Below are 25,448 nucleotides of genomic sequence, written 5' to 3'. Positions count from 1 at the left end.
ATGTTAACTGTTTACATTACAAATTTTACTGTGAGATACTGTCTGTCCAGAGGCTGTCACAAAGCAGTTTTGTTTTGCTGTATTAAATAATTTGAGTTCTAAAATAATTCATTTCACGTACCTTTAAAAAAAAAATCCACTGTTTATTCTATCAGAAGTAGATGCTCTTTGCTATTATTCACCAATTTTTTTATTATTAAACAAAGCTGCTGTTTATCTGCAGGGTTTATCCTGCAAGGTATCCTAAGCACAAGAGTGTTTTACTCCATTTATTTTCTTCTGGATTAGTAAGCCCTGAGGTGACAGGGTGAAATATTTCTTCTCTCCCTAGTTAAGGCATCCAAATACAGGGGAGTAGTAAGAGGAGAGCAGTTGGCTCTTTGCATGCCAGCTGTGCCAGCCAGCTGCTGGGCTGCAGGGCTTGGTGTTGGAGGAAAAAAGGCTCATGCCCAATGTGTTTTGGGATGCTCTCCAGGAACACGGGGTCTGCCTCGGCGTATTTCTGTGGAGCAGGTATCTTCTCACGTAATGTACAGCGAGTGAGGGGTATAAATAGGTGTTTACGATGACCTGCAGAGAGGGGGTGGGCTGCCCAAGGGGGGATGCTGAAAGGAAATAGCACTTTCCATCTCTGTCCCCTTGGCTGTAGTGTTCAGAGGCAGGGAAATGGCTGTTGTGTGTGCATGTGTAGAGTCTTTTCCATGCGTGTTCGTACGACTGGCTTGTGAGACCAGCACTTGAATTCCTGCTTCCATAGGTGAGGTGGTCCAGCAGTGGCCTTCAGCACTGTCCACCCAACCTGCTGCCTTGCCTGAGCAGAGCTGCCCTGTTTCTGCCAGAGCTCTCTGCTGTGTTTGTGTGTGGCCAGTGAGAAGAGCACTGAAATAGTCATCCACCAAAGGTGGCTTAGATGCCATCATCTGCCTTCACGTGATGCAGAGTAGGAAGAAACGGAGGGGGAGGGGCGCAAAATAATGACATGTGGTCCATTGGCTTGCTGTGAAGACTCGGATCAGTTGGAGGTAGTAATATCTTAATTTACTCTAGATAAATTCTCAAGAGAGTGTAAGTTCATTTTTTTTTTTTAAACAACTCTTGTTGTTGTTGGATGGTGTCCTTAGTATATTCAGACAGAAGTTGCATAGGCTATGTGTCAGGTCTTGCTTTGAATAAAGTTATGGGATTGTTTGGGAGAGTGTAGAGGGAGGAGCATGCTCAAGAGGAGTGTTCGCTTTGCACTGATCAAGTGTCTGAAAATGCTTGTTTTTGTGGAATGCATCTCTTTGTTTTGAAATATGGTGAAAGAAAAATAGCAAAGCCTTCTCTGTATGGTGGTTTGTGTGTAGTCATTTGCATTTATAGTGTAACTGTATTTCATTATTTTCTGTTATTAGAGTATGTGTCTCACTTTTGATGAGAAATGACTAAGTCTTTTGTGGTGCTTTTGTGGTCCTATCAATGCTCTCTTTTTTAATTTAAAGAAGTCTCTATTATTAAATGGTGGTATGAGCAGTGTTTTCTGAGTTATTGGACAGACACGGCTAATAAAGGGAGTTGTGAAAATGAAGGGATTTGATGTAGAGAATGATCACTGAGAAAATACTTAAAAATGAGGGTTTTGCCTTGTACTGTGGCAGAGGCATTGGAAGGGATATGACTCGTTATGCAATTGTGTTGCTACTGTTGTGGCAGGCAACTAAGATAAAAACACAAAAAGCTAAAATGTGCTATGCAATACTTTTGTATGCGCTATAAATGTAGCTCCTGAAATTTATTGCTGGATGTATCTTCAGGGCCAGAGATTCAGGAATAGATTTCTGTGTTCATAAATAAAATATGTGGCATATCAGGCACTGAAAATAAATTCTGAAAAGAGAGAAATTATAGAAAGTTTTCCGATCTCCTGAATTAGATGAGACATCATTACCTGTGTCTCTAGAAGCAGCTTCCTCTGTTACTCACTTGCTCTTGCATTTGACACCTTCTAAAAAAACCCTGTGTGCCCCTCTGCCAAGCTGCTGGATGAGAGACATGGGCTGTGACCAGCAGATCAGTGATAAAGTAAAAGGAGCTTTTCCTACCTACTACCTTTTTTTTTTTTTTTTTTTTGCATCAGTTAACTGTCCAAAGATTCTGTGGAAGAAGTTGTAAGGACTGTTATTATGGTAATATTATTGTAATTTTTGCAGCTTTCAGTGTTAGAGAACAAAGAAATGCCTATTTTTTCAAATCACTGAGTTTTAACAAAGAGCGATAATATTGAGTAACAAAATACCATGTTTTCTTGTGTGAAAATTCATAAGAAAATGTGTTTTCTTCATGGAGACAAAGTACTTGTTGGACAGTTTCACAATTATTTCTGTAACTTCCATAAATGTAACACATGGCTGTTGAGAAGTAGTTAAAACTCTTCATAATGTTTAATATTTGCAAGCTGTACACAAGCCTCTATTGTATGCTGTACTGTTTTTTCTTTCTTCATTCCACAGCTAGGTGTTGGACTAAAATTTTTGGCTTTTGTATTCCTAAAACGTGTAACTGTGTAAAATACAGTACACTTGCATTGCCACTGGCCTGATCCTGAAGTCTGCTAGACAAAGAGGTTTGCAGATCTCTTTCATTGTTTTCTTTGTACCTGCACCTCTTTGAATGAAAATACTATTCAGTAAAATTTAAGGTAGTGAATCTGCTAAGTGTAGTCTATGTTTGGTATTGAAGTAATTTCCAACTGCCACATGGTCTAGTGTAGAGAAATGGGACTGTGTTACCTAGAAGAAAAACCCTACTGTCGTATATAGTTTCTAATATTTTTAAAAATAAATTTCTAATACCAGACAAGACTGTTGATACTTCGTGGTGTACCAGAAGCTTGGGGAATGAAAGATGGTGGCAACACATGGCTAGGTCCTCTTCCTAGAAGTGCTCAGGTGAAGGGAGGAAGTAGAGGTTTTTCTGTGCATACTTCCTTGTGGCCTCCTTTGGTTTCCATCCAAAATACAGATTTACATAAATGACAAATGAAAAGTTAACCATTAATTAGTTGGTAACCAAAAATAGTTAGCAATGATTCTTAATGCATGAAAATGTGAAAATTAAGCATCTGCGAAAGTCTGTGTAAAAGCTGCACAACTGTTTAAGTGCATAAAGTATGTTTTATGGTTAGCAAAGGATATTGGTATAGAGTTTATAACTTATTTTGAGACTGAGGTTTTAAAGTGGGCTCTTATTTTATTACGCAAGTTGGAAGTTTGATTTTAAGTTGTGCTTCTCCACTACAGTAAAACAGAAAGCAAGTAGCTTAACATAACTCTGCTTAACCTTGGATCCTTGCTGTCTTAGTTTTCAAACCAATCTGATATTCAAAGCTGCTTCAAAGCAGCAGAGTTATCCAAAGATAGCATTAAATATTTGCAAGTGTTGAAGTCATAACATGTTTTGTGGCTACTGTTGTTGAAAGACTGAAATGATTAAGATTTTGCTGCTGTTTCTGTGGTGGCATAGACTTCAACGTGTTACTTCATACTGTTTTGTCAGAAGCTACTGTTCACAATTAAAATTTTTTAAAGAAAAACCTGTTTCATTTTTAGCATTTTTTTGTTCTGACTGAAATGTTCCATTATGTCAAATGTTGCAACTTGACTGGAAAAGAAATACAAGCTTTAGTCAAAGGAGGGAAATATCCATTCCTGCTCAATGAAACGTTTATTTGAGTTTTTTAATGTGTTTTGGGCCATTTTTCAGCTTTGTCAAGCTATCAGTTCCAAATTAATGGAACAGTAAGATTGGAATGGGAGCTAGTCAGGTTCATAGTTCCAGTTAGGAATGACGGAGAAAAATTATTTATTTTCTTCAAAATAAATTAGTAACTTGAAACATTTCCAGTGATGTTTAGTGAGAATTTTAAAAACATTTACTATTGATTATAACATAAAAGAGGGGAAAAAAGTTCTATTTAGAAGTGTTAAAAGTATAGTTTGTAACACAGTAAGGATCTTTTTCATTTTTTTGTGAAGTGAAATTAATGAAATTGTAAGTCTTCTGGTAGCTGTATTTTTGTCAGATGGAAGATAGACCTTCTGTTGAGCTTCAGTATTGATGTGTTTGAAATATGTTAGCACTGAATTTGAAAATGAAACCATTTGAAGCATAAGTAGATTTTTTTTGTTGTTTTTAAGTAAAGAGAAATTAAACTTACCGTACCATGAGGTAAACAACTTGCTAGTGCAGACTCGATATAAATGAATTTGAAATTCTGCCAGCTGATCGATGAGGTGGTTCTTGTACTCCAAGGTCTGCTAGAATTCCTGTGCTTTAATGGCTTACCATTGGAAACCGAGCTAGAGTAATGTTCCTGCATGCTTGCCTGCAGCAAACATATTTAAAACACTGGCTTGAACTGCAGTGGCACACGAGCTGGGGAACACGTCCATGCTGCCTGTTGACTTATGGCTTTATTGCCCGTAATCTGCTTTCACGTATCAGTTATTCTTTGTAAATAGCATTGAAGGCGAGATGGCACCTTCAGTAAATCAGTTATCATGGGAGAGGGTGGATAGTTAAATTTGAAAAGTTTCAAGTGCAGGTTTGAGATTGCATTTTGACATTAAGGTATAACAGATGTTGGATTCATTCCAAATCCTTAATAAGACATGGGGGTTATGGTTTCCGCTTGGCAAGTTACCAGCCTAAAGAAAAAGGCTTCTATTCATACTGTTATAATGGAAACTATTCTCTTTACCTTAGCGTTCCACAAATGCAGTTCGTTTACTGGATAAAAATATCTCCTCATATGCATAGATTTCAGTCTCCTGGTTATTCATAGCTAGACTGATTTGTTGCAGTTTTGGAGGTCTTGGGCAATACAGGCAGTTTATACAATAGTGAGAAACCCTCCTTTGAGGCTTGACCGACAGCTTCTTGTGAAGTATTAGTAAAAGGAGCTGAAGTGAACGGAAAATCTGGTACTGGACTTAGCGAGTCATTTGTCCTTGAAGCAGGAGTGTAAACCTGCTCTTGCCCCCTGCCCTGCTGTGCCTGGCTGGGAGAGGCAGCTCCGGGACGAGGCTCTTGGGCCTCTCTTACCAGCCCGCTCGGTTTGGGCAGCACGGCTGTGATGAGAAGGGCGAGATATACTATTCTTTTTGTCAACTTCATTGACAACAACCATTTTTAACTCCGTATATCTATTTTTATTTGTCAGAGGAAAGTCCTCTGTGGGCTAAAGTAGGCTTGCTTAGCGCACCAGCTTTTTTTACAAGAACGTTGTCGCCTCCTCAATAGGTGATGCAGCCGTGGCTGACGGAGATCCAAATGTCCTCTTATTGTGATGCGAATAGCCGGCAGAGATGTAGATGTCTGTCAAGGTTTAAAGCAAGGTGACAATAAACCGTGGCAGATGCTCTCTGTTGCCCCCTCACCCCCCGCCCACCCTCTCCTTTAGATAGGAAGCAAGAGAGACTAGATCTCTAGATGTCGGCCGTGGTCGAAGAGAGCGAGACCCTCGTGATCTCTCTCTTCTATAGAATGTATGATGATTATGGGATGGAATACTCAGTTGGTCGGTTTTAGTCACCTGTTCTGTCCACCCCTCCTCAAACATGCCCCTCTCAATTATGGGATGTTATCAGAATTCTTTGCTGTCATAGCAATAAATCTAAACATGAGCTTCTTCAGCATTCCATTGGTCATCTGATCAGCACTGAGCACAGTGTCCAAGAAAAAAATGTGCAGTTACTTAGAAGGCACTTAGAAGAACTTAGCTGAAAGGAAAAATCACTAAAAGAGAACTGGTTTTGTTTTTAACAAAACCAGGACAGTGTCCCTCAGGCATGTTTTCCTTTATATATCTCATGCCTTTTTCTCAAATCAGAAAAGTATTCATATACAGGTGAGGTGACTCTAAGGCTGTTAGGGTTTGCCCTTGAGACATGACTGACTTTTATGTGACTAGTGTGAAAGGCCAGTAGGGTATTGATTTCTGGGCCTGTTGGTTATAAAAAATAAAGAATGAAAGAAGTTCAAAACTTTGTTAGTAAATGACCTAAATTTCTCTCGAATGGAGACTGGGACTCAAAGATGTCTAAGTTTTGTACTATTCAGTAGCAGGGGAAAAAACAAAATGAAAACAAAAAAACCAGGCCGCCAACAAAACAAAAACAATACCAAACAGACAAAACCCACAAACCATTTAAGCATGCATCAAAGAATCAGCTGTGTTCATGATAAAGAAAAACTTGTATTCCTAATTAGTCAGTACTAAACAGTAGGTATGCAGACAAACAAAAGTACACGCTTATAGCATCCTTTAAACAAATAAAATGTGCTCATTTGTGTTTGGAACAGCATGCATTTGTAGGAAGGAGGTCATTAAAGATGAGATACAGTGCTGAATTACAGCCTTCTAACAAGAACTGTTAAGCAGAATGCAGTGAAGAATGACACAAAGCAGAAGAGCCTTTGAGCCATCAGGAGGACAGTTTGGTACCAGATTTTATTTTGAACTTTACAGTCCAGTGCACTTTTGCAGAGGCCGATATTAGCCTCAGCACTGGAACTTCACGGTACTATAGTTGATACCGGCTTTTGTGATCTTTACACCAGGGACTAAAAGTAGGTCATAATTTTAAAAACAATGATACACTTGCAGCCTGCATTATTTATAAGTTCATCGTATTGCCTGCATAGCACATCTTGGCAAATTGGAAGTCAGTAATGACAGATATCTCATGTCACGGGAGAAGGTACATGTGAAGTGCATTCGAAATGTGTAAGAAACCCTTAAAAGAAAATGTATGACTTCAGGATTAATCTGTAAAAACTGGTCTAAATGATTCATAATCAAATATTTCTGATTTTTTTTTAATGTTTTCATCACTTCACAAATTTTAAGCTTTATTCGGTCTGGTTTGTTCTCTTAGATATTAAACATATATCTTCTCGTTTTCTGACTTATTAATAACACTGGAATGCAACTGCATTATTCCTCTCAAGCAGGAGATGAGAATGGGACATGACAAGTTTAAGGAAAATTTAGTGAAACCAAAGTCTGTAATACTAGTTTGGTTTTTTTTTTTTTGCGTTTGTTTGTTTGGTTTGGTTTTTTTGTTTTTTTGTTTTTGTTTTTTTCCTTACTGGAAGCTAGTTAAGAGAAGTCCTCCATTTTCTTAGTCACAGGATGATTATTCCTCTTTTGGTGAGAATATGTTATTGTATACTGAGTCTCATTAAACCCTTCTGCTTCAGGATAGTTCCATCCTTCCTTGTCAATATTTGTGGAACAAGTCTCGGTTACCAATTTGTAATTGCTTAAAATAGAAACTGTTTTTTCATATGTATTAACATATGGGGACTCTGATACTAAATGCCTAATAAATTAAATCTATTTATATATTTTTTAATCTAAAAATCATTGTCCTTGAAAAAATGATTCATACTCTGATATTTCAGTAACTGCAATGCTACCTGGTGCCACAATAAGCCTGCTAATTTGAGGCTTGCGTGGAATTTTAGGAATATATTTTTTCCTGTACTATCTTGTGGTGATGTACTTCTTATTGCACTGTGTACTCAAGTTACATTGTTTACAAGGACTTCAAGAGGAGATGTTACATGTGCTTCATTTTGAGAAAAACGATGTGTTCAGTACAGTCTAACAAACCTCAGTTCCAGCATTTGTACATTCTCTTGGAGGAAGCATCTTTTCTGAGTGCTTTGGATTGACCAGCCCATGCAAAGTTATATTCATATGCAAACAGTCTGCGCTAAATAAATATGACCTCCTTTATTGTTGCTTTATGTTTCTCAAAGCATTTTTTAGAATTTGCCTAATCGCTTGAATCACTTAGTGTTTTGTATCGTCAGGAGTACAGATGTTATGGATATGAAAAATATTACAGTGTGCACAAAAGACAGAAAGGTAGTATGACAGGCAGTGTTCCCAGGTTAAAAACTTTCAGAGATATTTGCATGCATTTTGAATATTGAATATTCCCAGGTCAAAATCTTTCACAGGTATTTGCATGGATTTTGCATAGTGAAGCATTCATGTGCTTATTAGCTCCACACTGTACTTGCAGTTAAGAAATTTGCATATGATTTGCTTTTTGTTCGGTGAAATAAGTTTTACACAGAATTCAGTGTATTAACTTTTTTTTTTTAAATGACCTATTACTGGGTGAAAGGCACTTGAAAAAAATAATCTAGTACTACTTAGCATTTTGTGACAAATGTAGGATTTAGAAGGGGACTGTGACTGTGAAGCACTTCTGTCAATAGGACCTTTCAGTAACACATGTGTGTGCTGAGTGGCACGTTTCCAGATTTAATGTCATTTGTGCCCTACAAAGGACTTAAATTTGAAGAGTAATCTTCACAGCAGATGCAGAAAAAGAGATACAGGGGACAGATTGATTTGTTGTGCCATTTGTGTGTTTTTTCTTTTTTTTTCTTTTTTTTCTCCCTCAATTCTTTTATTCATTTTTGCACAAGCTTCTTAGTGTTTTTGGTGCACTGATCTGTTGCCGCTTTCATGATTGATAGCATGAGCTGTCAATTTGTTGTGTTCCTGACAGTAAATTGCCATTCGTGTTCGGAATATTTGCTAGTATATTAATTTTGGCTTCCTTCTGAAGCATAATCAATATTCATTGTTCTTTCAGATCTACGGGCTTGGATTGAGATTAATCAAATCCTTGAAAAGTTAATAAAATCCTACACTTATTCCTCTAGTGTTTGACAATAATTGTACTCAGAGCCGGACCGTCAGTAACCGCTAACGCATTTTACTACGAGGTGCTCTGTAGTTCCACAGCATGCGTGTAAAACTCCCACCTCCATGCATCAAAATAATCCAATGTGTGTGTGACTAGTTACACTTTTTGAACTGAAATCGCTTTCGGTAAATTGTAAGTTGTGATAACATTATTAGTTCATTAATTCCAAGTACACTTGTTAAACAGTAACTGATTTACCTATTAACATATTCATGTAAGACAATCACTTTTTTTTTTCTTTTTAGCATTTTCATAGGTCCTAATGTCCTTACCTACATCTTCATGGCATTGGAAGGTGATTTCGACTGCTCTATCTGCTTGTCTTTTTCCATGATCAGAGTGAGTCAACGCAAGGGAGCTGCGCAAAGATAAAATGTCTTGCAATTTCTGAAAGCAGAAATTACAATACCTCCGCTTGATTATTTATGAAATAAAATTGACATCCTGATAGTTTTATGCCACCACTAAATATCAAATGTCTCTTCAGCACTGCCTCATAGTTTTCTTCATCTCTAAAATGGGGCTATAAAAACCTGATCTAAGGTAGAAGTATTTAGTGGTCTCAGAAATCCAGAACATCTGATTCACACTGCAAGATGTGTTTGAATCAAGTGTAGTATCTGTTCTTGTCAGTTTAATATCTGATACATCCTCGATGAGAGGACTTTATATTAAATGGATTTTTGGGTCTGAGTATTTAAATATTTTTTTTTCCCTCTGTACTGGGCACTGGTGAGGCCCCACATTGAATCCTGTGTTCAGTTTTGGGCCCCTCACCTCAGGAAAGACATTGAGGTGCTGGAGACAGTTCAGAGAAGGGCAATGAAGCTGGTGAGGGGTCTGGAGCACAAGTCTGATGAGGAGCGGCTGAGGGAACTGGGGCTGTTCAGCCTGGAGAACAGGAGGCTGAGGGGAGACCTGATCGCTGTCTGCAACTGCCTGAAAGGAGGGTGTAGCATGGAGGGGGTTGGTCTCTTCTCTCACGTAGCAAGTGACAGGACGAGAGGAAATGGCCTCAAGTTGTACCAAGGGAGGTTTAGATTGGATATTAGGAAAAAATTTGTAATGGAAAGGGCTGTCAGGCATTGGAACAGGCTGCTCAGTCACTATCTCTGGAGGTGTTTAAAGGACGTATAGACGAGGTTCTTAGGCACATGGTTTAGTGCCAGAGTTAGGTTATGGTTGGACTTGATGATCTTGAGGGTCTCTTCCAACATAAATGATTCTGTGATTCTGTCAATATGGATAGCAGCAGACAAGTACTAAGGAAAAAGAACCTGCAGACTTTCCTTCTTCATCCCTGAACCTTGCCATCTTAAGACATATCAAGGATAAGAGGGTCATCAGGGGCAGTCAACATGGCTTCACCAAGGGGAAGTCGTGCTTGACCAACCTTATAGCCTTTTATGAAGACATAACAAGGTGGATCGATGATGGCAGAGCGCTGGATGTGGTCTACCTTGACTTCATTAAAGCATTTGACACCGTCTCCCACAGCATCCTCACAGCTAAACTGAAGAAGTGTGGACTGGACGATCGGGTAGTGAGGTGGACTGCAAACTGGCTGAAGGAGAGAAGCCAGAGAGTCGTGGTCAAGGGGGCGGAGTCTGGTTGGAGGCCTGTATCTAATGGAGTGCCTCAAGGGTCAGTTCTGGGACCAGTATTGTTCAATATATTCATCAACGACTTGGATGAGGGAATTGAGTGTACTATCAGCAAGTTTGCTGATGACACCAAGCTGGGAGGAGTGGCTGACATGCCAGAGGGCTGTGCTGCCATCCAGCGAGATCTGGACAGGCTGGAGAGTTGGGCAGGGAAAAATTTAATGAAATATAACAAGGGAAAATGTAGAGTCTTGCATCTGGGCAGGAACAACCCCAGGTTCCAGTACAGGTTGGGGAATGACCTATTAGAGAGCAGTGTAGGGGAAAGGGACCTGGGGGTCCTGGTGGACAGCAGGATGACCATGAGCCAGCACTGTGCCCTTGTGGCCAAGAAGGCCAATGGCATCCTGGGGTGTATTAGAAGGGGGGTGGTTAGTAGGTCGAGAGAGGTTCTCCTCCCCCTCTACTCTGCCCTGGTGAGACCTCATCTGGAATATTGTGTCCAGTTCTGGGCCCCTCAGTTCAAGAAGGACAGGGAACTGCTGGAGAGAGTCCAGCGCAGGGCAACAAAGATGATTAAGGAAGTGGAGCATCTCCCTTATGAGGAAAGGCTGAGGGAGCTGGGTCTCTTTAGCTTGGAGAAGAGGAGACTGAGGGGTGACCTCATCAATGTTTATAAATATGTAAAGGGTGGGAAGGATGGAGTCAGGCTCTTCTCGGTGACAACCAACAGTAAGACAAGGGGTAATGGGTTCAAGCTGGAACACAAGAGGTTCCACTTAAATTTGAGAAGAAACTTCTTCTCAGTGAGGGTGCCAGAGCACTGGAACAGGCTGCCCAGGGAGGTTGTGGATTCTCCTTCTCTGGAGACATTCAAAACCCGCCTGGACGCCTTCCTGTGTAACCTCATCCGGGTGTTCCTGCTCCGGCAGGGGGATTGGACTAGATGATCTTTTGAGGTCCCTTCCAATCCCTAACATTCTGTGATTCTGTGAACCTCAGAGATGGTCCCAGTTGTGTCGCTTGTTGGTGTTACACTTCTGTCACTAAATACCGCATAGCGCAGGCTGTGACACCAGCATGAGCAGCCGCTGTTGTTCTCCCTGTGCCCCCCTCCTCAGCTGGGCAAGGGCAGACCTGCTGCCTGGGTTAGTTCTGTACTGACAGGTTATTTTGTCTGGTGTATTTTTTTTTAATATTTTTTTTTCAGTCCCAGGTCAGTTGTCTGGCTAATCATGCAGCCTCACACAGTTGTGTCATTCCAGCGAGAGGATCATAGAGAAAGAGAGGAGAGCTGCTAGAGCTTGGACTGCTACTAAAGGGAAGCTTCCTAAAGCTGTGCCCTAAGTCTGTTCCCTGTGTTAATTAGCTGCAACTTGTGTCTGTTTGCCAGAACTGGCCTGCCACTGTGCTACTGGGACAGGACTGAAGCACTTCTGTAATGAATGAAATTGCTGTTTTTTCACAATGATTTATTGCCGGTGGTGATGGCTTCATATGTCTTTAGCTTAACACGCTGCACTAAGCAGAACAATAAGCTGCACTTATAAACCTGAGCTTTGCCTGCGGTTTGCATATTTTGTCTTTGAAAGGTGTACTTAAAGTTCATAAGAGTAAGCTCAAAGAAAGTAACTTCTGTTGAAATATTATGAATTTATTATCCCCGTTTAGGTGATTAACAGGAGTAAATAATAACTTTTTCATTACATCATTTGATTTCAACACTGTATGAACATCAGAAATTCAAAGTAGATCTGATTATGCAGGAAAAAGTATATTATGTAGTCTGTTGGTGTACCTTGAAGAGCAAATGTGTCTTGAAACTTATTTCAAGAGAGAGAAACATGCATTTTCTCCAAGAAATATGCATTTCCTCCAAGTTAAATTCTTTAACTTCTGTATCTAAAACTCATTATTAATTATTTCAGAGTTAGGTTTCATACCTGTAGTCAAAATGCTTTGGGAATAAGTCTGAAATTTAACTGCTTACATTTAAGAATTACTTTTGTACGGATCGATAACCATTTTTAGTGGTTGGATAGCAGTGTTCCTTGTCACATGAAGACAGTAAGTCTAAAAGGTGTTATCTGAAGGGAGTGTTGAAAAATGTTTTGTTGTCTTGATTATACTTAAAAATAATAGCAACAGTGAATGAGAAAGCTGACCAAAAATCATCATTTCTACTGATTTCTTCAAGTGACTCCTGTTTAGTAACCATGGCCAGGCTGCTTCCCTTTCCATTCTGTAAGCATCGGAGAAGGGCCATACTCAAAAGAGCTAGATACTATGCATTTGGTGGAATTATTTGGTTTGGGACAATTATTAATACATTTACACAGTATCCTTAAATAGAGGCAGATTGAATGGTGTCGTAGAAGGCAACATTTGACAACAGTAGGATCAGCATAAACACAAAACTCTGTCTTTAATAGTGATGGTATTCTTTGGAATAGACCTTGCTTTACATTTCTTCTCCTCAGGTGCCTGTAGGCTTTGTGTTTAAAGCCTCTAGACATCACAGCTGTACTCAGGTAGTGTTTTGGGAGCTGGTTCATGCTTCCTTACCTATGCTGTCATCTTGGCCTTCTTGAACTATGGTGGTGCAAAGTGTCAACAGAAGATGATGGACAAGGACCTGTTCCAATCTTCCCCATATACTGCTTCCTTGTCTGAATACTGTTGTAGAAATTAAAAGTTGTCTCACCTTTTAGAAGATTTGGCAGGCTCTCTTTTAGCCTCTTGCACTGTGTAAAATTTTAAATCTGCTGGCAGAGAAACTGAGCAGGGTTTTTAAGTTAATTATGTAGGTGACTTCATCTTCACCACATAGACCAAACATGTATTGTGTATTTTAGCATTATGGCTCATGTCTCTTGTGGACTGAAAAAGATACAAATAATCTTCTCCTGTGTCCTGCTGTGGCTGAACGTGGCTTTGTGAGCATTGCAGGCACCTTGGTCTACTTAGGGATGTCTGGTTTCTGGCTGATGATTCTGGTGCAAGAGCAGGGGCAACATGAGTTGTGTTTGTAGCTGGTTTTGTTTTAAAATACTGGGCTGTCTGGGATCTGTTTTACAAGCAACTTGGACATCCAGACTGTGGGAAGAGGGTAACAGTACCCTTGAAGGCTGTCTCTGTGTAAGTTATCTCTGTGAGTCAGAACCCTCTGACTGAGATTTACTTTTTTCAGTGGTGTTTACCATCTTCTCCTTGAGGCTAAGTAGCTGTTCTATTTTTTATTATAGGTATATGATTGCAACTATCTATTAATCAGTGCTATAGCTTTTAAGGCTTGTTTTACATTGTAGAGATGTAATTGAAAGTATTATTTAAGTATTACTCTAACCACTCAAGCTTATAACCCTCTAATGTATAGGTAATGAACTTAATTTTGAAATGAAGAGTTTCTTATGTGGTTTATAACATATGGTGTACGTTAGCCCAACTTCATCTATGGCCAAATTAGTTTCTGCAACTTCAGTGTTTTACTGGTGGCTAATGTAGCAGCACGTCGATTTTCTGATAGCAGCAGGCTATGTACTTGTGTCTCTCCATCCTTTTCTGCTTGGGTTTGTCATCTCCTTGACTGGGAGATTTATTTCTAGATCTGCCTTCTAACTTGCATCTGTGACACAGTCTTCATGGAAAATTCATTGCCTATGACAACCTAAGCCAATCTCAGTTTGGTAAACAGTCATCCCACGTTCCCCCAGCTGCAAACTGCCTGCCTGCACTGATCACTGGATGTACATAAGCCCATGGCCCTGATGGGATGCATTCACGAGTGCTGAGGGGGCTGGCTGATGTCATTGCAAGGTCTCTCTCAGTAATCTTTGAAAGACTGTGGCAACTGGGAGAGGTGCCTGATGACTGGAGAAAAGCAAATGTCACTCCTGTCTTCAAGAAGGGCAAGAAGGGGGACCCAGGGAACTACAGGCCAGTCAGCCTCACCTTGATCACTCTGAAGGTGATAGAGCAGCATCCTGGAAGCTGTTTTCAGGGCATGTGAAGGACAAAATGGTGACTTGGAGTAGCCAGGGTGGCTTCACCAAGGGAGGAGTCATGCTTGACCAACCTGATAACCTTCTACAATTAAATGACTAGCTTGGTGGATGAGGGGAGAATGGTAGATATTGTCTACCTGGACCTCAGTGAGGTTTTTGACACTCCTATAGTATCCTCATGGAGAAGCTGATGAAGCATGGGCTAAGTATGCAGGCAGCGAAGTGCATTTAGAACTGGCTGAATGGCTGTGCAGTGGACCCTTGCAGCAAAGAAGGCTAATGGTAACCTGGGCTGCATTAGACAAAGTGTTGCCAATAGGTCAATGGAGGTGATCGCTCTGCTGAGCACTGGTGAGGCCTCACCTGGAGTACTGTGTCCAGTTCTGGGCTCCCCAGTGCAAGATAGACATGGACATAGTGGAGAGAATGCCACAAAGGACCACAAAGATGGTTAAGGGACTGGACCGTTTCTCCTATGAGGAATGGCTGAGAGAGCTGGGACTGCTCAGCCTGGAGAAGGCTCAAGAGCGATCTTGTTAATGTTTATAAATACCTGAAGGGAGGGTGCAAAGAGGACAGAGCCAGGCTCTTTTCAGCAGTGCCCGGTGACAGGACCAGAGGCAATGGGCACAAATTGAAACACCAGAGATTCCGTCATGAAACGCTTTTTGCCTGTGATGGTGACAGAGCACTGGCACAGGTTGCCTGGAGAGGTTGTGGAGTCTCCCTCCTTGGAGATGTTCAAAAGCCGTCTGGACGTGATCCTGGCCAACTGGTTCTAGGTGGCCCTGCTTGAGTAGAGGGGCTTGCACCAAGTGACCTCCAGAGGTCCCTGCCAATCTCTAGCCTTTGTGATTTTAGCTAGTGTTTAACCATGGGACAAATTCTTACGCTGGTTCTTCCACACATTGCTGCTTCATAATATGGAATTGAGATTGGAAGATCTGTTTATGCTCTATCAAAGTAACCACTGTAAACTAGTTCAAGTATTGTGTGGTAAATGAGCTCCTGGTGATTTCTGCAATGGTGTGGCCAGCCTTCTCAGGCCTCTGAAGTAGCTGGGTGAACAGCAGTTGAGGAGTCTGTACAACCTTGTATTTATAGTCTTACGTAGAACAGTACAAGACTTGGCCCGGTCCATTTTAGCTCTGGTCGTGCTCATCATGAAAGCAATTTTCTCTGAATATTTAAGCCATGTATTATAATAAAGTGAAAATAGTTCCGCAAAACATGCTGAAAACATCCTACAGCAAATGTATTCTACAGTGAAAAGTAAGGATTATTTATTTCAGCACAACTTCCCGTTGTGCCTTTTCCTTTCGAGTCTTAGTACTGATCAGTATTTTTTATTAGGTTCCCCCATTACTGCAGACTTGGATTTTTTTTCATTCCGTTCTGTAGTGATGTTTTAAGTATGCTTTAAAAAACCACATGGTTTCATCAACTGATTTGAAATGTGTATTTTGCAGCCCTTGTTCTATTTTGGAGCAGTGTGCGCTACAACATCACTTAACCAGCCAGTGACAATCTTTTGTTTCCTGTACTGATCTTTTTTTTCCCTGACATAGGGGTTTTGGTTCCTTTTAACCCCTTAGATGTCTCACTGTGGCAGAATGCTGTCGTGTTTGGGTAAAATGTCAATGTTTTTAATGACGTGCATGTGGAAGCATTTATGTATTTTTCCTACAAAAATCTTAGGCAGCAGAGAGGCTCTTAATTAACTACCAAGTGGTTTGATGTATTGTTAGTGCGCTAAACCTGTCCTGGGATCTTTGATAAGCGTCTAAACTAGGAATGTGCTATTTGTATTTGATTGCTATGGGAAAGAAAGAAAGAATATTGATGAAGAATATTTACCTAGTAAACGGCAACTTGAATTTTGGTATTCAATGTATTATAGCTTTGGTCTGAATCTAAGAGTTTAAGTTTTGCAGTTTGCTCTAGAGTTGGTATGCACTTATGTGACACAAGCTCAGTATATGTGACTTAGAAATCTTTTCATTTAAACCCAAGGATATGTTTCTTGTCTTACGCCCATCAGCTCTCCTGTTTGTTGGGAGACAGAAAGGCACATATTTGTTTTGGGATTCAAGAAGCCATTTATGTTGTCAGAAGCAATATCCACTTGATTTGTAATGTCTATCCTTGACTTCTGTCACACATTATTCCGTGATGTATTATAACCTGATGTAATGTCATGTATTTGGGGGGCAGGGGACAGATTATCTGCAGCAAATACCAACCTGTTCTTGACATTTGTGAGCGGGTTCATTCATCAACCAAGCTGCATACTCCTAGCTCAGCAACTCTCTAGCACCTTAAATATTAATTTCAAATGACAGAATGGCAACAAGAATAGGAATAAGGTTTTAACATAATGTCTGAGACAATTCCTCATTTTCAGGTATAAATAGCTAAACACTGGTTTTAATCTAATAATATTTTGTACATTTTAAAGGCTGCTGTATCTTTTTAGGATGCTTTCTGACTTGATGAATGGTCTCATTTGTGTTCACCCCGACCAGATTAAACTACTTCTTTTGGGAGGAGTCCTGGTGGCTGTTCCTATTTTTATTTTGGTTCCAACGTGGTTAATCACCTTTGGAGTGCTAACAGTAGATTTGGAAGATACACCTCATAGAATTCTTAATAATCTGTACAACATTTCTGGGTAAGGCTGATACTGTTATATTAGACAATCAAGTGTAGTCGAGGAAGCAGATGTGCTTTTGGATACACAGATGCAAGCTCTGAAATAGGTAAATACAAGTTGAGGGCTGCTGCTCAAAATATGTCTGAAGAGGAGAGCTGGTTCTTGTGATGTGGACAGCAATAAGGGTGATAAAATAGAAGGAGAGAAGCTGTAGCTTGTTTCTCATAGATGATGGTCTGAAGTTCTTGTACAGAGTGAAACTCATGGTAGCACAGGGACTCACTTCTCTGTGGGGTGGGTGGTGTCTGATCTGGCTTCAAAGCTGATGAGCTGTCTCACCTGGGTGTGGTTACAAGGTGCAGTGGGGTGGCTGGTTTGGCTTTTCTGCTGTGTGCAAGGATACTCTGTTAGGTAGGCATTGCTGGCCAACAGCTCTGTTTTAAATCTCTGGAAATATTGCTGGATGCTAGGTAGCTCAGTGTGGTGATGAAATAGAGTTTTAGGACTTTTTGGAAGAGTCTACTGGTTCTTGGGCTTGCTAAGAGTCCTTAGTTCTTAAAGATGTCTCAGAAACTTGCTTCCTGAGCAAATTCCTGCAAACTCTGTTTTTAGTAATCTGTATCTTGCCGTTCTTCCACATAAGACTTCTCCATATAAGGTACTTCTTACATTTGTGAAACCCATATGCTTTATATTAGTTTGTGTTTATTCAATTTCTTGAGAGGTCTGGTGGTCAAAGAATTAATTTCTCGTTTTCTTGCAGGTCTTTCTGTCCCTCTTACTTCACTCTCAACAGCAGGACTATTTTTGCAAGTATACATCTATTGATTCCTTAGGTGAAATTCGCCGTTGGTCTTGCATATTTTAAATACTACCACTTTCAGTTTTTCATCATTAGTTCTTAACTACAGCAAGAATGCATTTCTTGCAGGACTCCCCTAATTGTCCATATATTTGTAGTGTAGTTCTGCAAAGTATTTATGGTAGTGCTTTGTATTAGGAGGCTGGGAACACTAAACTTGATGCTGTATGTTAGGATACACTTTGAGCAAAACCAGTGTACTGAAAAATATAAGCTGCACGTATTTTCAGTCTTTTTACAGGATTATTTAATGCATCAGAAAATAATATAAAACTAACTGAAGACAATACTCTGGTGAATGATTGTCTCTGGTGTGGCAATACTTGCATAAAAAATAAGGAAAGGTTTAAGGACTTCCTCTAGAATTTTTCTTTTAAATGCAGTTGCAGTTTCTTTGAGGGGATAAAAAACCAAACCAAAAAAACCACAACAAAATAACCAAACCCAAATGAAAATGACCCTACAGCTTATATTGGAGTTTACACTGACGTGTTGATTATTTGTACTTATATTAATTATTATTTTTTCCATATATAGGTAACAAATATCAAGTAATTGATGACTTGGCTAGGATTACTTCTGTTTAGTAAAATTCTGTTAATATTTTCAGGCATGGTAAAAAGACACTGAACATGCAATTACCAAATGAATAGGGAAACAAAAGCAACTGGAAGACTTTGGTACCATATGATTTGCAGTGTATTATTAAAATTAAGTAGTAAACATTCATGAATAGTGACTTTTTAAAGGAACAATAGACACTGTTTTTTCAGAGGCATTAGCGTTAAATATACACCCGCTTGAAAGAGACGTAATAATTTTTCTTATTTGATGTAGTCATCCTAATAGTGCATATCACTTTTGCTTCTATAGTACAATAGAAACCACTTATGTGTATGTTGAAACTGAAATCTTCCTGTGAAACCGAGGGTGTGATGTACAGAATAGTTGGCTTTGACAGAGATCTTATGGGTTTCAGTTTCTTAGCAAATACCCAACTCTTCATGCTTCACAGAAGACTCCTGTGTGTCAGTGGAAGGGGAATATTATGTTTGGCCTTTGCTTGCTTTAGTAAATGGATTAAATTCTACCACTTAACTATCTGTTTCACTAATCATCTGTTTCAAATGGATTGGTCAGTAAGCATGCCTGTTTATTTATTCGAGTGCCACTTTTTCTAGTCTTCAATTTTGTGCAGGTTTTATTGCAGATAGTAACACATTGAAAGAAGTGTACCCCTCCATGGTTCTGTTGTGTGCTTCCTAAACCTCATTTTAAGCTGAGTCTTCCTCCTTCGTAATTTCAAACAGGGGCCCTGTGAAAATTCAAAAGCTGTTGGTGTCATCTTTGATGTATTTTTGACACACAGTTACCGCCCGTACTTAATTTAAATCTTCTGCCTGAGTGTGATGATGAAAGATCGGTGCCTTTTTAGTGCATGCCTTAACTTTCTGAGTAGTTTAAGCCTTGAAAGAATTTCTTGAAGTTATGGTCTGTCTGAAAGAACAGAGGCCTTCAATAAACTTCCTCAAACAGCTAGATCTTTTGATTAGCCATTAAGTGTCTGGAAATAATGTTTAAAAATGCAGAAGAAGCACATCTGTAGTAATTACCGATAGGACTTCAAAAAATGCTCTGTGTCAGAAAGTGAAAGAAAAGTAGAGTTAGCTGTTTATTTTTTGACACTTAGTAAGGCGCTACCTTTAATATTAATTTTTAAAGGAAAAAAGTTAAGTATATATTATACTGTAAAAATAGAGTGGGGAACAGAAAGAGAGGAAGTCATTCAAGGTTTTGAACAGTCTAATAATTTATTTGTCATAAGTGCTGAATACTGCTTTTGAAAGTAAGTGTAATGCCGGATCTCAAGTTCCTCAGGAAAAAGAGTGTGTTATAAGAATCTTGACTCTGTTAGGAGCTGCAAACATTTGGTTTTAAGTTTTTTGTTTGTTTGTATTTTTTTTTGCATTTTTTTTCCAGTGTCCAAAAACTTGATTTCTTCAATCTATCTGTTGTAGAATGATCTTGTTTCTACTTCATTACATGAGCTAACTTGTGAATAATTAATATGCTTTTGGGTAGGACATTTTTCAGGACATTATGCCTGTTATCTTGAGTGTTTGCTTTGGTTGGAGGATTTAATTGTGCTTCATGTGTGTAAGTAATCACATTTATTGGGGAGTTCAGACTGTGTGTGCAGATTAAAAATCAAATACAGCAACTGTAGTAATTATTTTAATGATCCTGCACTGACTGAGAATTTAAGGATTATACAGACTGTGGCAAATATATATGGCTCAGCATGAGGAATACAAATAAAATTCAGTTCATTTTAAACCAAAGCATACCAGTTCACTAAAGTGAGCATTTGTAGTGCTGTGAAAATGGACCTGCTGTAGATCATTCCCTGTTTGTAAGAAAGGTAAAAGAAAAATCCTACTTGGTTTGAACCCAGTTGGGGCAAAAGCTGTATTTTCAATTTTTTTTTTCCCCTGCAAGTAAAGCAGAAGGTAAGGCAACATTGTTGTTCAGAAAAGAACCTAGGGAGTGATTCTGAAATTAGCGGTTACATGGGACTTGTAGCTTTGGTGTGAAATTGGGAATTACTGTCATTGTCCAGATGGGGCCCCCCAGTCCCCCTGTTGGTGGCTGGGCTGCCCAGAGGGTCCCAGGCTGTGCAGGGATTCTGGGTTTGGGGGCAGCTGGTGGTTTTGCCTTCTGGCTGAGGATATGGGTTGGCTGGAGTGTCCAGGAGAGCTGAGATCACCTTGTCTGGGGCAGTCTTGGAGCTGCAAACATTTGGGGCTTATCTCAGGGCTCCCAAGATCTGAGTCTCGGACATGGAGCTTGGACTAGAAGTTCTCAAAGTCTGCTGATGCTCTCAGAGCCAAAAGTTGGTTTTCTTACCAAGAGATGGTAGGAGCCCTGGCACGGTTGGGTTGTTGTGGGGTGGTGGACCCTGAAAACACATGGGTTTCAGATGGGTGACCTGATAAAGGGAGCTTTGGAGTGGCAAGTACAGGAACCTCTGCAGTCAATTGGATGCTTTTGCAGTTTTACAGCTAGTAAATTTTGGCAAAATATATCTGTTCAAAGCCACTTCCAACATTGTGTGTTAAGTGCCAGATGATTAATGGAAAATACATTGCATGTGTTTGCAAGGCCCACTGATGATTAATAGCTACTAAAAGCCTGTAGCAGATGAAGTGCTGTGGTGTCTATTTTGTGAATATACAATTAATGTAAGTTTGGAAACAGATCTTTTTTTGTCTTTTTAATCCACGCTTCATGGAAACTAGGGAATTTCAAACAAACTTTTTTTCCTTTTGGTGATAAAAGGCCTGTTATCTTTAACAAGAAACATTGACGGATTATATCCAGAATGTAACAAATACTGCGCTTCTCAAATAGGAAAACGTACAGTTGGATTTGTCCTGGGATGGTAGTGCTTTTAGTGATTTTATTTTCTGGGTTTTCTGTCAGCGCTTTTGTTCCCTCTCCATTACAGTTGCCCCTTCCTCACTATTACATGAATGTACCCTCTCTCCATCATGGCATCAGTTCTAACTGTGAAGGTCAGCACTTACACTGTTTGTTTGGTTTGTGAAATAAATTATCAGAAGCGACTCTAGATATCTATTGATGGAAGTCTGTGGTTAATATTTTAAAGTACCATCAGACACTTCTTTCTGTGTGGGTATCAGTCAGTTGTCCATACGCTGCATGCAGCTCACTCCAGCCTCTGCGATTCCTCAGCTGGGAGAGGAGGAGTGTTCTCTTAACTGGATCTGTCCGAAAGCATCGTGATGTTTCACAGAGTACTTGCCATCAGATGAAATTCTATGGTAATTGTAAAGGTTTTTCATGTGATAGTGTTCTTATGAATCTGAGTTAAATAAAACTAAAGGATGTTGTGAGGTTTCTTGTCTCTGGCATTTGGGAGAAATTTAATTTTAAATTTGGTTTTTACATCAAGCATGTTAATGGCTGCACTTACCTTTAAAAGAAAATGAGGCCACAGCCTTTTTTTCCCCGCAGTTAGAAGATGAGTAGCTGCTGGATATTTGAAGTGTACTTGTAACTTCACAGTCATCATTTATTTTCTGCAAGAGAAGGGCCATTGGAGCAGTAGGCAGGGTGCTATGTATATTGCTATATATACTAAACATTAAAAAGGAACTTAGCTGTATTGAGCTTATGTATATAGAGCTTCACTTCAAATTGCAGCCTTGGTGGCTAAATTCTCTGTCAACAGAGCTTTAAATAGATGTTGGCAGAGGGCTGGTGTGACTGAGGATGCGGACAAGGTAGAAATGTGAACTTACTGTCGTCTCCTCATGACTTTGTCTTCCTGGTTTTGGAAGTAGAACAGTAGTAAATGCTTTCATCTGAGTTTAATTTTAGTTGGAAGGGCTTAGAGCAAGACCGTTAGTTAAATGGAAGGGTTTAAGTGCTTTGGTGGTTAATGGTAGAGGAGACACTTTGAAAGCTGGGGAGCTGTCTGCTCTGCCTGCGCTTGTGGGAGAACTTGGTGGTTCCACGTAGTTTGTAGCTGGGACTCTGGGGTGTGTGATCCATGCTGTGTTTGTGGGCCGAATTACCAACCTGGATTTCAATTTAGAAAGATCCTGACTGCTAAGCTGTGCTGATGACCCTAAAGCTAAGTCAATACCTGTATTTCTGTGTCTTGCTGAACACATCCTGACAAGGTGTCATTCAAAGGTGATGTTTTATTTCTTCTCCTCACCCAGAGAGGTCTGTTCATGCACTTGTAGGTTGTGCTATTTTCTTTGAGTTACTGTTTCAAGGCCAATTGAAATAAGTAAGACTAGTTACAAACCAATACCTTGCAGCTTCATGAATTAGAAGTAGATGGTCCAGGCTTTCCATGTAGTTATGGACCTTCTGGTGTCCTCTTGCCGCTGTACTACTTCCCTTTGTATCTAGCAATGTTTTATTCATTTCTATTAGGCCTTGCCCTTCAGAAATGTTGAAGAGATCAAAGGTGTGATAACACAAATAGCTTATGTATTCTCCTCCTGGAAGCGACCATTACCCTTTAGCAAAGGGTGGTTATGACCATAAACATTTTTACCTTTGTGTATTAAAAGTATAAAAAAATGTTGTTTGCTTTTGGGTTTGGGCTTTTTTTTTCTTTCTTTTTTTTTCCCCTCTCTCCTAAGGTTTACCACTAGGGTTCACCAAAAGCTTTCTAAAAAGTGATGTCAGTATCAGGCAGTTGAGTGGATAACGTGCCAGAGTGGGGTGGATTGTGTGACTTGTATGAACTCAATATGCTATTTTAAAAATTCATCTTTGAAAGCAGAGAAAAGGTAAATTAGAGAATATGTGCTAAATGAAAACATCTGTAAAGACAGTAAAGTCATAAGATATACAAAGGAAGATACTGATCATGGGAGATACCAGATGAAACTTCAGCCATCAACATGGAAAAAGAGGAATTTGTGTGAAGATCCCCCTCACAATACACAAATGTAAAACGAATTGAGGATAACTACAGACCTTGAAGTCTTAGAAGTAAGATAATGAAGTATCCTCAATCTATTGAAAGTAGAATAGTAAAAATGACTTCCGAATATCTTTGCTATTTTGAGCTGTGTAGTGGCATGGAGGTCTTGTGTTATTCTTTACCTTGCCTTCAAAGTAGAAAAGATAAAAAGCAGACAAAAGCAGAACACTCTCAGCGTGGAGCCTGGGGCAGAGGAGAAGATAACAACCCCCCAAAAATTGACTCCTTATGGTATTTGCCTATGGGGCTTTTCCAGCACATCTCGTGCTTTTTGCTTGAAGGCAATGGAGAACTTCTGGTCAGCACTGTGCACTCTGAGAGTGCAGCTCCCTCTGCCATAACACGTCACCGTCACTTCTTGTGACAGTGCTTGAAACCTTGAGTTGTTCCTTCCAAATACGATTAGAAAATGCATCCTCACACATGCCTACCTTCTCTTGTTTGTCTACATGATTGCTTTGTTATTTTGGGGAGCTGCTGCTCCATCAGGTAATACATGCAAGGTGCCTCAAACTCTAGTGTTTGACTCATTTGTGCTTGATGAAATCAGACCACTCTGGGGCCAGAAAGCCACAATTGTCTATGTAAAACTGGTATACTTCCACTGTTGGCATTTGTAGGCTTGTCTCAATCTATGCAGCCTTATTAGTAATGGAAGAATTGTTTGGGTTTGTGTTTTTTTTTTTTTTTTTTTTTTTTAAGGAGCCTAACAAAACTTGCACTCTCGCAAGAATATTAGTTAAACCTTGCAACCAAAACTGGGGAGAGACAGGATAGAAAAAATCACGTGTGAGGCTGCAATGGATATCTCTGTATTGGTGCAGAGATACTCAACCTCTTTAAAGGACTGCTTTGAGTGACTGGTGTCATGTTTTTTGTCTGTCCTCACCTTTTTGTGTAGTTAGATATTGTCAGATACTTCAGATGCACAGGCAAGTAAAATGTTGGAGTGATGAAGGGAATGGATAGCGAGACAGCACAGGGGCCCATAACTACCATAGTAGCTGGATGGGCTGGTATGTCTTTTCAGTAGGAGCCAGGGCATGGAGAAAGGGCAGGAGGGACTGGGATGCATGTCCTCACATCTGCTTCTGCTCAGTCTTTCATTTTTTTTCCTGGTGCGTCTTTGCTTTCTTCTCCCGTGAACAGGCTTCCTTCCTATTCTGGACAAACAGGCCAAGAGGTGGAACTGTTGGTTTGTCTTCCAGGTTTGTAGGCAAAGCATAATGGAAACCTGTCGGTGGGATTTTGTGAAGAAGCTTTCACTGCTGATTGCTGTGCTGCATCTGTCTGTGGTGTGTGTGAAGAGTGAACTTTAATTTCCGCTGTGCTCAGTCTGGATCTTTCACAAGCACTAAATTCTGTTGATAATCTGAGCTGGGGATGATGGCTGGGAATTAACCACAGCAAAGGCTTATCTGGCTGCTGGGCATGGTACCTTAAGCCCATATCTCCTACTTTTCAGAAAACTGATAAAGTAGCAAATAGATGAGGTGCGAAGGTAGTTCTGAGAAAGTCAATAAATAGCTAGAAGCTACAATTTAATAAGTGTTTGGACATATCTGGCTCAAATAGCTTATATATTTTAACTCTCTTAAAAGTGTTAAATGGAACCTAAATCCATATTCCCTGTGGCATTCGGTATCAGGAGAAATAAGTGGAAGCAAGGCATTTGCAATCAATAAATTGCTTCTAGGTACAACTTAATGCAGACAGAATTTAGAGAAAAAAGATTGTGAAACAGATACAGGAGTAAAATTTAGCTTTAATTTGCAGACTACAGCATAACCTTAATCCTGGCTCTTGTGAAAATGAATAGAGATTAGGAAGTTACAGGAGCGAGAAAGTTCAGTGCCATAGGCCAACTTGAACAGGAATAGGTGTACTGAAAGAGTAAGAAAATGTGGAGCAAAGCTGCTCTCTAGGTTAACATTATGCATTTATGGTCTCATTTAAGGCATTGAATTACCTAAGATCTGTTTTATATTACACCTGAAATGAAGGAAAGATTCTTTCTCATTTGC

The 25,448-nt window shown here is 39.8% G+C and overlaps 1 protein-coding gene and 1 non-coding gene across 2 annotated transcripts in view; both read left to right on the top strand.

Annotated features, from left to right (window-relative positions):
• Positions 1-25,448, top strand: part of CDKAL1 (CDK5 regulatory subunit associated protein 1 like 1) — a 417,324-nt gene that overhangs the window by 36,946 nt on the left and 354,930 nt on the right. The gene's annotated exons all lie outside the window — the stretch shown is intronic.
• LOC135986368 (U2 spliceosomal RNA) lies at positions 9,349-9,543 on the top strand. The gene has a single exon (XR_010605889.1). It is a non-coding gene; the product is annotated as a U2 spliceosomal RNA (small nuclear RNA).

Source organism: Caloenas nicobarica, chromosome 2 (genome assembly GCF_036013445.1).
Source record: "Caloenas nicobarica isolate bCalNic1 chromosome 2, bCalNic1.hap1, whole genome shotgun sequence".
Taxonomy (NCBI): domain Eukaryota; kingdom Metazoa; phylum Chordata; class Aves; order Columbiformes; family Columbidae; genus Caloenas; species Caloenas nicobarica.
Note: the sequence above shows the minus strand (reverse complement) of the source record. Positions and strands in the feature narration are given on the sequence as shown.